The sequence below is a fragment of the Balaenoptera acutorostrata genome, chromosome 2 (genome assembly GCF_949987535.1).
Source record: "Balaenoptera acutorostrata chromosome 2, mBalAcu1.1, whole genome shotgun sequence".
In the NCBI taxonomy this organism is placed as follows: Eukaryota; Metazoa; Chordata; class Mammalia; order Artiodactyla; family Balaenopteridae; genus Balaenoptera; species Balaenoptera acutorostrata.
The window spans coordinates 96,568,181-96,584,973 of NC_080065.1; the positions used below are offsets into that span (position 1 = coordinate 96,568,181).

A 16,793-nucleotide genomic window follows, 5' to 3' on the forward strand; every position below is an offset into this window, starting at 1 on the left:
CAGTTTTGCTTTTATGGCCTTTCTGCTGATTAAATGAGGCCCACCCACATTACCCCAAGGATAATCTCTTTTCCTTAAAGTGATGTGATAGTAGATGTTAACCACATCTATAAAATACATCCACAATGACACCTAGATTAGCGTTTGGTTGAAAACTAGGTACTGTAGCCTAGCCAAGTTGGCACATAGAACTAAATGTCACAGTGTTGTTTAGCTTATTCTTCCAGCCCTGCGGTGTCCTGTATGGCAGCCACCAGTTTCTGAGCACTTGAAATGTAGTTAGTTTGAACTGAGATGTTCTGTAGTGTACAGTCCACACCAAATTTAGAAGACATAATACAAATAAAAAGAGTATAAATAATCTCATTAATAATTTTTTATTATTGCAGATTATCATTAATTATTTTTTATTATTGTTTACATGAAACGATAGTATTTTAGGTACGCTGGGTTAAAAAATGTATTAACTACTACAATTAATTTTATCGTTTCATTTTACTTTTTAAAGTGGGTTACTAGAAAATTTTAAATTATATATATGGCAACATTTTATTTTTGTGGGGTAGTGCCGCTTTAGCCTCCTATATTTTCGGTAACCTAGAAATTAGACTCTAAAGATTTGATTAGATTAAACTTAAACTTTCCCAGTAAGATTACATTGTCATGGTACATTGTCATGGTACCATGGTACATGGTACTATAGGAGTAGAAAGTATTATCTTGTATACTATTAGTGATTTAGAGTTTGGCCACAGGATTAAGGGGATGACCCTTTGACTCTTCCATGGTAAAATTAATGGTTTTCTCCTTGTCACCAGAAAGTAATCCTCACGGTGTTAGTTTGCTGCCATGAGAACATTCCGTTTCTAATCACGAATTCACCAATGATTTCAATAGCCATTGATAATTCTTGCTTAAATCAATAATTTTATCAGAGATTTCAAAATAGCTAATGTCCAATTTTGTCACTCCTTACACATAATTAGTTATCATTAATCTGTAAAGTAGCGGTTTCCTGTTTAACTGAGACCATTTGGTTGCTATGAATACTTATTGGAAAGATGGGATAAATTCTTATCTCTTACCTTTAATTGCCAGTTTTCAAAGTAAGGAATTGATTTAATGGATGCCATAAATGATCATAAATTACTTTTTCCTTGGTTTCTCTTTTTTGAATATTATAAACTTGTGGATTTTCTTCATATACAGAATATCTTTCAATCAACTTCAATCATTATTTTCTTTGTTGCTTGAATCTTTACATTTAAACTATGGGAGGGCCTTCAGTATGGTTCCAGTGCCCTTTGACACAACCTCATCAATCCTGGAAAGCTTTCTTGCTTTCTGGGAAAGCAATATTATATCCCAGACTCACTCTGTGCCTTCCTGCTCAGGTCTTGAATCAGTCATTTCTATGAAAAGCCTTGTTTAAGAAAGTGTGTTTAGAAACTGCAATCTTGTGCTTAGAGTCATAACTTTTCTTTATTTACTTGTAATAATATCTGAATTTTACAGTCATAAACTTAAGGGTAAAAAAAGTGGACTTTTATTTCCCTATAAGCAAACTCAATTTCCACTGATGTCAGTAAACTAAATCTTTCCAGTCCAAATAAATTTAGTCCCTTCTGGATTTTCCCCAGGCTTCGTTGAATCAAAATTCAATCAAATTTAGATCTCTCTCCTTCTTCGCAATCCTTCCCTTTTCCGCAAAGTTGGTATAGACTTGGGGTCTAGGGGCGTAAGAGTGTTTTATGTTGTCCTAGCACCTAAAAGGAGGTGTCTTATTCATGTGTAGGATGCCAGATTGTGCAAATAAAAACACAGGATGCCCTTTTTCATCAGTATCCACGACTAAAATGTACATGCTCTCTCTGCTCCTTGGTCACCAGGTCTTTGCAGACCACTCTCTGTGTTCCTTGTCCCAGCTGCTAGGAATTTCTAGGTCTAGCCATCCATTCACAACCACTGCCACCTGCATCTGGGATGGAAGAAAATTTAGGATGCTCTCTTTCCCTCCTCTGGGGCTCTGAAAGGTTCAAGGGACTGTCTTTCTATTCCTCACCACATATTTCTACTTTAATGCTGGCTTCTCTTGAAGTGTTTTGTGTCCTACCCAAGGCAATAAATATTCACTAATTTTGGTGTAGAGGGCCAAAAGAAAGACTAGTGTTATTGTGTTTCCAATTTTATTTTGCTGCACATCACTTAGGCGAGATTTGCTATTCCCTGCCTTAGCGCCTACCATTTTTCACCTCCAGAATTTTGCTCACGTGTTCTTTTTGCATAGATTGACCTTTCCCACCCCCTCCCAGTCTCTGTATATTCAGATCCACCCATTCTTCAGGGCCCACACAAACCTAAAAAATAGTCCTTTCTCCTTCTATGCTAATTATACTTCATTTCTGCCTTTCTTGTCGGACTTATTATTTTATTCATTATTCATTCTATAAACATATACTAAGAAGTTTCTTCCTGCTAAGGTTTGTGCTTTTTAAATCTGAACTAGATTGTAGATTCTTTGGAAGGAGAATCAGTGTCTAGTACACCATTGTATTTCTGTAGTCAGCAAATATTTCTGAAGGAAGGAAGGCAGGAATGGCTGAATGAATAAGCATGAGAATTGCTGACCACCCGGACTGCAGGAACCTTATCTTTTCTCTAGCTCCTAGGGCCAAGGTGCCTAAATTCTTAGCTTTCCACACTTCTCTTTCAAACTTACTTTTGTCTGCATCTATTTCCTCTTTGTCTTTTTAAGAGGAAGAAGAGATCCATTTTCAATCTCAGACTAGCCTTTCTGCTCATCACCTGTCTAGAAACCATCTTCTAATTTCCCTGGCATCTTGATTCAGCAGTGATCTCCCTTTCTCTATCTTTACCCTTTCTATTGGTTCCTTCTAGTCAGCATATAAACAGGCTCAAGTGTTTCAAATCCTTTAAAACCCTCTTCCTCTCTTGCCCCCAAATGTTCTTACCTGCCTCTCTATCTTCGTCTCCTGTTACTTGCAACCCTAAAGCTATGTTCCAGCCATACTGAAATATCTGACCCTCTATCTTCGTTCACCTGTCTTTTTTGCTTTTCACATGCTCTTTTGCTTGAATATCCTCTCATTCTTTGCCTCATCCTTTGCCTCCAAGTCTCACTCAAGCATTCTCTCCTCTGAGGAGTCCTCTACAACTCTCAGAGAAGAGCTGGTCATTGCTCCCTTCTATAATTTCACCAATTTCAGATGTGTTATAATTATCTGTTGATTGATCTGCCTCCCCAAAGTGATTGTGGGATCCTTGTGGGCAGTTACACGGTCTTATTAATAACATGTGTATTCCCAGTGGCTGGCTGTAGTAGGTCCTAAAGGCTATAATTGATATACCGACTAATGAATAAACCAATGAGACTGACCATCTCATTGCCTATAGCTGCTGCACTGTGCTCAGGAAAAATCCCATGATAGTTTAAGCCAATGTGTGTTCCTCCTGTACCAGCTCTGGCAAGGGCACCCTGACCTTGGCAAGGTTGTGTCATGTATTGAATAGGAAATCAACTAAATTCCTTGTTTGTGTAATATGCTGGCCAAAGGAAAGATGGTTGTGTGGGGTGAGGGCAGCAAATGAAAAGACCTTCTGTGCAAGGAACGTTCCTCTCCTACATTACATTTCACAGGAGGTGCCTCCTTGAAATGTAAACCCTAATTCAAGGAGGGTTACAACAAATCTTGCTCACAAGAGCTAGGACAAGTAGTTGGTTGTGGAAATCTTTATTCCAGTGTCTGAACTTCCCACTAAAGCAAATAGGAAAAAGAAAAAAAAATAACCTCATAATTACCCATCTTGGCTAAAAGTTCTTTTCTACCATTCATTGCAAATAAGAACTAGAAAAAAAAAAACGCTCAAAAATCATCCAACAAAACCCATTCATTTTGCTTACCCTAATTCACATTTTAAAGATGAATAGTCTAAGGTCCAGAGTAATGGGAGGAGACCTGTCTAGGGTCTCACAGCCAGTAATTGGCAAAACTGGTATTTGATCTCAGGTTTCCTGATATTCCACCCAACACTTTTTCAACTTCATTACGCTAATTAAGTGCATAAATAGAAAAAGTACATGAAGAGAAAAAGGGATGACCAAGCAGCTGGAATGTATTATGGTACAATAAGATAGTTTAACAACTTACATATGATTCCAAACAGTATTGCATTTGTCATTTCCTTACATTGATCTATGACCTGGTATTGATTTTTCCTGATACTTAAAATATTTTAGTTTGAAAATAACTGTTTCACATTTTGGTTCTTCAACTACAAAATGCATGGTTCTACTTTTGGAAAGATCATGAAGTCAATGACAGGATTAATAGGAGCCACAGTATTTGATAATGAAACTGCCAAATTGCCATTGGATAGCTGTTAAGAGGTTGGAAGGGTCTGAAGTTTTACCATACTTGTACTCTTTCAAGTCAGCTTCATGGATGCTGATGGAAGACACAAATCTCCTGGGTTAGAATCAAAGGACTTTATCACTCCTGGCAATAGCAGTAGCCAGAGTATCAGCATTTGCGCTGGTTTCCTAAACCCCAATTCCCGCGGGACAACACAAAGAAGGCCGGGTGACATTGGCACTCACAGTGGGTTGGTGTGATAGGAGAAGAACCTGGAGGCTAGGGAATTTGAATCTTCTATAATAGGCAGTAAGGCTGACTGCCTTTTACTTTAGAGGGAGACACCATCTCTATCTCCCAAGGCTGTCTGCTGTACAAACAGAAAAATATCCTTGAAAAGATAATCTGAAAGAGAGATTTGTCAGTACCTCTGCTCACAAAACATGTGTAAACAAAATGGACCCACAGAATATTGTCTCCCACTAATACCTACCTACTCATTTCTATACTGCCTTGGCTTCTGGTGAATTTTCCCATGAGTATGCCACTCCATCAGCCACTCTGCTTAATCTGACTGAGAGAGGCTGGCACTGAATCTGTGAAGTAGTTTTACACAGCATTTAATTAAGGGTACTCTTATCAAAACTTCAAGCAACAGGATGAGGCCATCTGCAGTGCTTACTTTAATTGTGCACCCAGGGTCCCACCTAGCTAAACAAATCCCATAAGCGATCAGTGTCTACTATAGAAAGTCAGGTGGTTTCTCCTTAAATTGCTTGGCCTGAGGCATTAATCCAGGTGCAGCAAGATGTATTAGTGACTGGACAGATTCCGTCTTGGCCTGCAAGGAGGAAAGAAGTCTAGGATGATTCTGTCATCCAGACTAACTCTGGCCTGTGGACTGAGACTGACTTAAATGCCTTCCAGTGCCAAAGTGAGTCATCAGTCAGTTCAACTAAAGTCAGGGGAAAAATGTGTATTGTCTTTTGTAATTGAAGGATTCCTATTGTAGGGAAAACTTTCTTGAGGGTGCCCATAGATAACAAGTCAGTTCTCCCTCTGAGAATTTTCCCTGAGGAACTAAATGTAGCCTTATTTTGGAGAGATCATTGCAATTGTCTGAGGGCTACATGATCTAGAGGTGTTTCTTTAAACACTTTCAGGTCTCGTATGACCATCTCTAAGGTGCAAAGCACTGTGTTTTAAGGAGGGAGGCAAGTTAGTTCCTGGCTTCCACAAAGAAATACAGTCCTGGGGAGGTAGCTGTTGTTTACAGTCCTTGGGGCCCACCAAGTTGGGCCAACTTCAGTCAGGGGCACAAGCTGACAGTTCTTCATAGCCAGTGTGTCCTCAGGGCCAGCCCAGGTTCCAAGTTTACTTACAGTAATGTATTCCTTGCTTTTGGAGGAACTGCCTGAGGGCAACTTGACCTATTTGTCCTTGGCGCCATCTTGGTGGCATTCATCCAACCCACTGAATGACTGAGTATTAGCTATAGGAATAGGAACAAAGAGATCCAGTGGTGCTGGCAGGTATTTTGCATGGAAAGTGCAGAAGCTGGGGCCTTTTCCCGCTATTTCTGAGATTGCTCAGTAAGGTTAAAGGAAATGGTAACTAAGTCAAGTCCAGAACCGTCGGTGGGGAATGGCAGAGCCAGCAGTCAGGTAAATTTAAAGTACTTGCAACAATCAGGGAAAACTGCACTAGGGCATTTTCCTTCCTGAGGAAGGCTCCGGGGTGGTTCTGAAAGACAAAGGTAATTATTATCCCTCCTTCTCGTGTACCTATCGAGGTCTAATGTGTTCCTTCCTCTGGGGCCAGAGTTCTACTGCCGTAAAATTGGCAAGTCCCATTCCAGTCCCATCTGTAGCTTTACTTTGTTTAAAATCATCTCCTCCTTACCCTTAGACCTTTCACCTAGAAGGTTTCAGTGCGAGAGGATAAAGAGTTGTAAGACTTACAGAGACTGTTTATGTCCACCACTTTGACCTCTATGGGTCACTTGGCAAGCAGTGTACCCAACCAAGTAGCCATTATCCTTAGGCCATCCTAGCACCATGTCAAACCCACAAGAGAACCAGATGGTAGCACCAGAATTAAGTTTGGATCCTCTAGGTTCCCATTAATCTGGCTGCCACCAGGAAGTTGTACCAACCAGGTTGGTCTGAGGTTGCCATTAGGGGAAAGAAAGAAGTATCTTGTCCAGGAAAGGTCAGGATGGAACCTCAAGTTTTCAAAACAGATGTACGTAATTCCTGATTATTACCCAGGAAGTGTCTGAGAGAAGATGATTCCTTTCTGGGGACAGCCACATTTAGTGAACAAACCCCCTTGCTAAAATATTGTAGACCAGGAGGTGAGACAGGTAGAGTCAGAAATCTCTGGGGGTTGTTTTTGAGAAGGTCCACACTCCACAATGCAGAGTGTCTATGGATGGTAAAGAGAGTGAAAAGTCCAGTGAATACCTTGACAACCAGCCCACTATTGAGTGGTTTTTGCAATAAAAGTCACGCATTTTCAAACTCTAAAAAACAGAAAACATGGCACAAGTTAGTTTCAAGGGCGCAATGGTGTGACCATAGTTTACTGATGGGACTGGAACAATAACACAGGATTCTGTGAAAGTTTCAGTAGAGGAAGGAACCACCAATAGCCCCAAGTAGGAATAAAAAATCCAATTTAGTCAGTCTTACAGGAGCAGACGGAATCCACGTGCATACAATGTGGTCTCTCTCCTTCACCTTGAGACAGACAGGTCAGCCTTTGGCAGGAGTCACAAATCTGGCATGCAGCAGTAACCTTGGCGTTAGAAAAAGTGTTCTTTGCTTTTTGCCCATTCCACGTTGGTGGCTATGTTTCCATATCTGGTAGAACATGGATCTAGACAGGAATAGTAGCAATGTGGGTGGTGCAGGCTCATCAGCAGCTTGATTATAGTTGATCTCATAGGAGAACAAGCCCTTACTGTGGGTTTCTACAGGAGTGACCCAGATGGTTGAATCAGCAGCTGTAATTTATTTTTACTGTTCACGGCCCCAAAGAGGGGCTGACCAAATTGCTAGGCCGTTGGTAATAACCCAAGAGTCAACAAAACTGAAACAAGGTTCATCAAAGTGAGTATTGGACAAAGAACAGCCCTGAGTCCTGCCCATTGAGAGTAGCAACCATCACGTCCACTTTTGGTTCTGCATTGATGGCATTGAGATGGAAGTACCACAGCAGCACTTGGATGCCATTTGGTTTTAGCTGAGCTGAGCCATGGGTGAACCAGTCATTTAGGGGAACTTCTGTGCGTTGATGATCTCATTGAGCTAGTGGCTTTGCTTTAGGCAGTGTGGTGGGGAATAAAGTTTCCCCCAGGAGGATAACTGCCATTTCTTCATGTCAAGCCAAGATTCTGCTTGTGCTAGGCTAGCTGTGTTCTTGAACATTCCATTTTCATTTGACAAGTGAGGCTTGATGTGCCCTTCACATCTTGTTAGTTGTGGAGTCTGAGTTGATCCACCCCAAAATGGAATTTTCAGTCTAAAGAGTTACAAGTTTTTCATGGGTCGGGTGTTCAGTGTCAACAAGAGCCCAGTAGCAAACTAATAGATGCTTTTCAAAAGAGATGTACCCAGTAGCCTTGTCAGGGAAGTGATGAGTCCAGAACCATAGGAGTGCCCCTGGTAGAGGCTTCCAGATGAAGGCATCTTTCGCCAGAGGCTTCAATGGGCAAAATCATCAGTCATAGAAACTTGTAGCTCAAAGGGGCCATTAAGGTTGCTGAGCCCTACTTGGGATGGGCTAGAGAAATGGTTGGAAAGCAATTTATATGTTTCACTAACACTTCTCTACGTGCAGCTTTTCCTAATCAGAATTCCTTCTGGCACTTACGGAACAAGAAAGTACAAGCATATAACATTAGTTCTTTTAATAGTGTCAGTTGTAGAAGCAGCAACAACAGTACATTGAATTGGCCCAAAGGGCCCCACCCATAAAGTCACATTAGCTTCCCTGTCCCGCTGCAGGCCCTGCCAGTACTTATTAGTAGAATTCTGAGGTCCCCACTCCTCATGGAAGTAGTAGGATGGTGAATTGGGCACCTGTATACAACAGTCATAAAAATTTGAGTCTTTTTTCTCCCTGAAATTCCCCAACTTACTCTTATAGGTGTATCTAGCCATTGGAGACCAGAAGACCTTGGCCACACCCCTAATCACACTTTCTTTTAAAGTCATTTAGCCTGGAGAGAAGGGAGGCATCAAGGGGCATGGAGGGAGAAAATGGCTCTGTGCCAGTAAACACATCTTTGCATTCACTTTCTGGTTAGAGTGTTGTGGTGGTGGATCATGATTCAATCAAATGAACTTCCAATATTTTGGGCTCACCTAATCCTCTATGTCAAAAGATGAGATCCTCATGGCTGATACCATCATTTCAGTTTGGGGTACCTTCTGACTCAGCAGTGGCAGTCACACTGCTTTCAAGCTTAGGCTGTGAGATTTGCACCCTTTGCCTGATTGGGCTTGATTCTTTGTCACTTTTTTTCTTTTTTTAAAGGAATCCTCTTTAATCTGGGGCATTTCCTGATCCTTTGTCAAAATAACATCTCTGAAATTTTCACCTGGTTTTAACATGTGATCTAGGGGAATTTTCCAGGGAGGCAGGGCTGATCATAACACTTAACTAGATTACTTTGGGTAAGTTTCTCATCCTCTAGTGAATCACCTTCATCAGCATTGTAAACCCAATACAGAGCAGTAAGCAGTCATATCGTAGTCAATAACTCATCTGTAGTTTCCCCCAGGAGTTTGTCTATGGCATAGTTTGTGGGTGAGGTAGCTGAGTTTAAAGGACCAGGAATGGGTTGGGCAAATTCAGTAGCTATTCAAAGTCCAGATCCTCTGTCCTCTAACACAGAGGAATAGCAGGATGAATGGGGTGCTAGCCCTCAGCACAGGAGTGAGTTCAGATAAGGTCTGGACTCACAGGGTCAGATACCAGGTATTTACTAGGTATTTGCTTTCTGAGCTCATCCATTGTTAGGTAAGAAATTTAGTGGGGGACTGAGCTTACAAGAGAAAGAGTGGATATAAAGGGGCAGAATCTGGAATCAAAGGTTGAAAACCCAATGGGAACTTGATATATTTGGGTACAGATTGGGAAGAAGCCAGAAGTATCAGCAACATTGTCTTTATGGGCCAGTGGGTGTCAAGCTATCTTGGAGGAACAGGTTCAAGATAATCATCTCTCACTGGTGTTGTGAAATAAAGTCTTAGCTAGTTTCCCTGACTCCAGACTCTTCCCCTGCCAATACCTCTTCCATGTGGCTGCCAGAGTTCCATTTATGAAGCCCAAATCTTATTATGTTAGTTCACTGCTTGAAAACCCTTCTTTGGGCTCCCACTGCAAAATAATAAAGTCTAAACTCTTTTGTAGGTCATGTATCATCCCTACACAAGCTTGACAGTCTGCTTTGCAACCTCATCTCTTGAGTCTCCCTAACATGTACCCAATGTTCTAGCCACATAGAATTATATGTTCTCCCCCAAATACACTGTGCTCTTTCATGCCAGTTTGCCTTAATTGTCTTGCCTGGAATGACCTTGCCTTTCTCTGACTGGAAAACTACTAGATTCAGCTCAGTCTCCCCCTCTAAATGGCAGGCTATGCTCCCAAGGTATCATATGTACATCGATTATGATGCCATGTTAGTGCAGTGGTTATGTCTGTGTTGCCATCAGACTGTGACCTTTTTGAGTGAACTTGTCTTATTGATTGTGGTAGCCCCACTACCTACTATAGTCCTTGGCATATAGTAAACATTTATTCAATATTTGTGGAATACATTTATATCTTTATGATGTACGAAATTATTTCCTTGAAGATTGCTCAAGAAGTGTCTCATTTTATCATGTTAAAAAATCAGGTGAGGACCCAAGAGTCTGGATTATTATAAATAATCCATCAAGTATAATATTAATGCCTTTATATTAGATATCCCTTTTTCATTTCCAAAGCAATCAGCAGTAACTGCTGTAATTAAGCACTCTAATCTTTAAGGTTATTAAATGTGAAATTAAGCTAAACTCATCCAAGGGACAGCAGGTGAACATTGTTTTAGAGAATGAATGTTTGTGTATGGTTTTTTTTTAAAGCGACACAGGTTATACACATACTAAATAGATTTTTTCTGTGATGCTCTTACTTGGTCCCAAAGGCAGTACCTCCGACCCTCCACACAACCTTCCTCTTCATCCCTTGCCTAAAAGACAAATATCCAAAAGAAATAGAGATTTTGTGTCAAATTATCCATAAATACAAAAGATATTTATGGAAGCAGTTATTTGAAAGGTTGTCTGAAGGAACATTTGGAAAACATACTTCTTGTGCACTTTGTAGTGTATTGAATCTCCAGAGGATGCACGGCATTTATTCATCCTGAAGAACATTTGACTCGACCATTTTCTGGAAAAGCACAGTAAATGGAAGATCTTGTTACTCTGGAGGAATAAACTAGTTTCTCAGTATCTTAGGCATTAGGTGGCCATTTTGTGAAAAAAGTTCTTTGATTCTGACAGTGACCCTTGTCTTCATGCTAAATATTGTTGAAGGGAAATTAAGAAAAAGTTCAGCCTCCCTTAACAATCCTTCTGATGTAACACATTGATCTTCAAGGTTCCCTGACACTAAACTACAACTATATATAGGAAGCAAACCAAAAGTGTACATCCCCTACATTGATAAATATTGTGCAATAGTGCCCATTTTTCCACTAGGAAAAAGTTATATATTTAGAGCAATAATGGTCCTTCAGTATGTGAGAAGGACATCACCAATCAATCACAACATTTTCCCACTGGACATGGGAAAGCCTGCTACTAATAAGCAATTAGAATTGCCTTTCAAGAAAATATTCATTTTCTACTTTTACTCTGGTCCACAAGAATACATCTTCAAATAAGAAAATAAATCCTGGTTACAAAGAAGGAAATCTAACAGATACTAATTGAGTGTTGTAACAGATTTTGTACATGAAGTCATTCACTTCCCATTTCAACCTTCTTCCAACTTGTCTTCTTCCACTAAAGAGGCTGAAAAGGAAAAAATCATACTTGCATACCCCCTTGCAATTAGACTGCAGACCTGTGACCTAGGTGCCACCAGTCAGATGGTCCTGAAGGAGACTTGAATACTAAAATGAGAAACTCAAGGCTGTGGTCTTAGAGAGAGAATAGATCTTCTGACATGCACAGTGGAGCTGGAAGCTGGTTCTTTTGGAATAGCTCTGGTAGAAGTTGTGGTGTTCATATTTTAGCGTGCTCAGTGCTAAATTTTGGGCTGCAGCCGCAGTGGTTTATTATAAGTGTCTATGGTATGAATTAGACATTTTTCCTGCCTTCATTGTACCTGGCTAGGTAGTATCCAAGTCTGGTTCTCTAGACCTCCTGGAGATTTGTAAGCTACCAAAAATCCCTTCTGTTTCAACAAACTAGAGTGGCCTCTGTTGTTTGTAACCAAGAATTCTGCTTATCTTTAGTGTACTAATCACATATTCTCTGTGCTTTGGTACATTCTAGAAGGGGAGATAGATATTAAACATAAACAGAATGAAAAACATGTAACTGCAATTGAGGAGTTAAAACTGGTGAGGATATAATCCTGTTAGGATTTTCCTGTTTTGGAAAAAGCATAGGGAGATATGGAAAATATTGGGGTTGAAGTTTGCAGCTGTAGCCCTGCTCTAATCTCCCAGCCCAAATACCCATCAATCCACTTGCAACTAAGGACTAGAGGAAGAAACAAACGAGCATCTTGCTTCAGTATGAGCATTGCTAGCTGGGTCTCTTCTGAAAATATAGAGAACCTGTGGGCTTTTTTTTTTTTCCATTAAATGTCAAATGATCTAACATTGCTATTCATAAGTATGTATCATAACAGGATATTAAAGCAGTTTAATGCAAAGGGAAATGAGAGTCTGCATGGTAACTATCTAATATACATATCTCTTAACTCTGATACAACATCATTGCCCTCAACTCTGACTAGATAGGAAACAGTTAATGAAGAAACTTATATTCCTTCTCTGGTTATGAATTAGCTCAAGTACAACATAGATGTAAAAATAAATAAATGTAATGCATTTATTGAACTGTTCATAATGCTTTATATAGAGATCTATATCTTAATCCCTTTCTACTTCATGGAATTAATTTATTTTAACTAATGTATACCCTATGCACCTACATCCTCAAGGCTATATAACTGAACATTGTGTGCTAAAACTTACCTGGAGATGATTATCAATAGTAGATACAAAAATTTTATATGGAATTCTATACACTTTTGAAATATGAGATCCAACTTTGATGAACTTCCTGGCCACACTCAAATTTGGAATGCAATAGACTTCACATAAAAATCCTGTTAAACTCCTAACAGGATTATATCCTCACCTGTTTTAACATAAATCTGCCCACTCATCTATCTATTTCTAAAGATAGAAAGCACAGTGTACTTGAAAGAATATAAGCTTAAAAATTAAATAGAACTGTGTTTGCATTCCAGTGCTGCCATTTACTAGGTCTGTGGCCATGATCATATTACTTAATTTCTCTGAACATCATTGTATAATGGAAGGAGTAATACCTACTTTACAAGGCTTAGATCTTAAAATATTATTTCCTTTCCCTTTTTTCCTAATTGCCACTCCCACCTCTGGCTTCTCAGAATTTCGGGAAAATAAGTGTTCATTTCATTAATCTGTTAATTAATTTTAAAGGCAATTGTTTATATGCATGTGTTTATTTATATTTATAGATATATGCCACCCTAAAAATAAACTCATAAAATATTTAAAAATGCATTTGTAACTAGGAAACATCTATTAAAAAACTAATTGATTAGGCTCTCATTTGTCATCTGACTTCATAAAATAATGATTTTATTAGATTAAGTAAGAACCTGAGATTTTTTACTCAGAGAACATATTGAATTACTCCAGACTCCTCCTAGGAAATGTAAAACGATAAGAATTAAGTGATTTTTTGAAACCTGAAAACTTTATCTGTGACTGACAGATTAGACTATAATCTTATAAAGAAAGCTCAGCTCAAATAAATATATATTTTTCATTAATAATGGAATTATAAACAGTCCTAGTTAATGAATAACTCTATATCTGATTATGAATCAAATAATGTAACACATTTGGAAGTATATGGTATATGTAATGCTTTTACTGAACTATTTGTAGCTTTCTGTTTTAGCAATTAGACATTCTCTTTCCTTAGGGAAAAAAGTATATTAAAGAAAAACAAAAGATAAGTATATATGAGGGTTTTAACTGAAGTCAGAATTTAGGTTAATTACAATGATCAGGGAACAGAGCTGGATTGGGTAGTAGGCAGAAAGACAGGTATATATGGTTTTCAGTTTTATAATTTTTACTTCATTCTTTTTTTGCAGATTTCCGTTCTCTGTTGATGTTCTTCATCTTGTCATCTATGTTTTGTGCACACTAATGGCAAGTATCTTAAAATCCTCATAACTACAATATGTGTTTTTTTTTCTGTTGATTTTGACTGTTTGATCTTGTTGCCTGGTATGCTTGGCATGTTTTTAAATTATCATTATTATTTCATGGCGGACAGTGTCTTTGTAGAGTAAATTTCAGGCTATGAATGATTTTATGTTCCCACCAACAGTGTTTATATTTTGACAGGCAGGCAGAGTAAAGGCAGGTCACCTTCATCCAGTCTGATAGGAAACAGATATGGAGCTGAGTTTTGGTCTTTGTAAGGACTGGTCTGTTTCCTTTCAGCCTTACTTGTAGCATGTAGCCTTTCAGGGGTCCCAACTGATAGTCTGGGGGTGTTTACCAAGGTGTTTCCTCTTTTGCAGGCCCTAACCTCTAGTTTTTGTCTCCCCAAAGCTCTACTGAGCTTCTCAGTCTCAAGTCTTCTCTTCGTCTCTGCCACTTGTCTCTAGCTTCCCAGTCTCTCAGATCTACTGTAAATTTACAAATACCTTCAGGGAAAAGTAACACCAAATGTCAGGCTCATTATTCCATACTTCCCCTCTCTCTCCAGGGTCTTGGATTCCTAATCTTCACTGCTTTGATAGCTCTCTGATGCCTTCAAAGAGCTAATTACCATTTTTTTTCCAGATTTTCTGATTGTTTACTTTGGGAGAATTGGTCTGAAACAAGCTAGTCTACCCTAACTGGAATTTGCCTATGCTTCCATAGGTATACATTGATATACAGGCAACTCTTGCTAATACAGAATTTGATCAACCAATTTGCAAATTAATTGTGGTTTAAAAATAACAAAAAGTGCATTAAAAATATATATACAGAAAATATTTCAAGTGTTTTCATAGTAGAAGAGTTTGTTGGTGCTATTTAGAAAGCAACACAACCTACATAATATTACAGCAACATGGGATCATTCTGCACCCTCAAAAAAAACCCCAATATAAACATTTTTTTCTTCTGTAAACAGCCTTTTCTGAGTCCAAAGCCATAGCCAGGCAAACAGCAAAGGCAAGAGGGGGTTGAAGAAGGACCTTCCAGTACCAGAGTTGGGACTATGATGCTGAACAAATTAGATGAGGAGAGAAAGGAAGAAAAAGGGACACAAAACTAGTTAACATCTTTTGCCCTACTTGCTTCCTGTTTCAATATGTTAAAAACACACAGACACACACACACACACACACACAAAACAACCAGGCTCAGCTAAGAAATACCAGTAGCAGACATTTTAATAGAGTAACTGTTGGTATGTGGTTTTCTCAAGAAATTTCTTTGATGTTTTTTGTTCCTAAATACTTGTACTTTGATTTGTTTCACATATTTGTATTCAGATTTATAAGTATAAATGTGTCCCTAAATATGATTACATTGATAACTTTAACTAAGGTTATATTAAATCTATTTTAGACCACATTTGCACGTTTTTTTATATACACATACATGACTTAAGCAACTCATTTAACACTAAAGAAAGGAGTTGATTTTTTTTTTTTTTTTTAGAGAAGGGGCATGACAAAATGGAACTAAAAATGTATGTATCAGGAGCTCTGTTTCATATTTCACACTCTTGAATGAGTCATTAGATCTCATAATTCCTCAGAATTCCAATCAGGAATATAAAAATAATATAACAGAGAAAGCACATGAGTCTAATAGGAATGCCTCTTTGCACAACCCCAGGAGGTACTGATCATGGGCTGTGTGCATAATGACTTCTGAAGTCCTTGCAGGGCAGAAGCCCTGTGTCTAAGGCCAACATCCAGTCTGTTGATTCTCAGTCCTAATTATGTGTCTGAATTATCTAGTGAGCTTTGCAAAAATTTGACTCCAGACCTACTGAATTAGAATCTGAAAGGTTGGCACCCAAAGATCTGTCTGTGTTTTTGAAAGTAATCCAGCTGTTTTTGCAGCACAGCCAAGTTTGGAAACTTCCGGGTCAAATTCATTCCCACCTCTGTTTCTTTCTTTCTTTTCTTTTCTTTAAAATTAATTAATTAATTAATTATTTAAAATTTATTTATTTTTGGCTGTGCTGGGTCTTTTTTGCTGCATGCGGGCTTTCTCTAGTTGTGGCGAGCGGGGGCTACTCATTGTTGCAGTGTGCGGGCTCTAGGCGCGTGAGCTTCAGTAATTGTGGTATGTGGGCTCAGTAGTTGTGGCTCACGGGCTGAGTAGTTGTGGCACATGGGCTTAGTTGTTCTGCGGTATGTGGGATCTTCTCAGACTAGGACTCGATCCTGTGTCCCCTGCATTGGCAGGCAGATTCTCAACCACTGTGCCACCAGGGAAGTACCCCCACCTCTGTTTCTAAGATGCTGTTACAGATTTAGACTTTTCTTGTTCTCAGACATCATCTTCTTATATATTAAATAAGGTGTCTACAAGCAGATATATACATAAAACAAAGTTATATAGCGATCGGTTGACAACAATGTTGTGACCAGGGTCACAGGAACCTAACTTTGTGTTTCCCCCAGGAGTAGTGGTTCAGTCTTTACTAATTCACTGGTCATGATGACTATATAGGGCATAACTACCACAAATAATGAGAATCAACTGTATTTGTAAATAATAAATGGTATTGTTTCATGCATTTTAAGTTTAAATGGTATCATACTCTACCTCTCCTTTTTCACTCAACATTTTGTTGTTGAGATTTATACATGAATATTTAATTCTTTTATTTTAACCTCTAAATTCCACTGTACAAAAAGACCAAACTTTATTTATTCTTACCACTGCAATTAGATTATTTTAGTTTTTTTGCCAACAATGCAACAACAAATGACTTTACACGTCTTTTTGTGCATCTGCATGAGAGTGTCACTTGGGTATGTTCCTAGAAGGCCTCATATCTTTAGTCAGTTTTATTTTAAATACTTGAGAGAAATCATTAACTC

General features: G+C 38.8%; 1 long non-coding RNA gene across 2 annotated transcripts in view; it reads left to right on the plus strand.

Moving 5' to 3' along the window:
- Positions 1 to 13,882, plus strand: part of LOC130707244 (uncharacterized) — a 259,676-nt gene extending 245,794 nt beyond the window's left edge. For both annotated transcript variants that reach the window (XR_009007144.1, XR_009007143.1), the window contains exon 4: positions 13,824 to 13,882. This is a non-coding gene — a long non-coding RNA (uncharacterized LOC130707244). The remainder of the gene's footprint in view (positions 1 to 13,823) is intronic.
- The last annotated feature ends 2,911 nt before the right edge of the window (positions 13,883 to 16,793 follow it).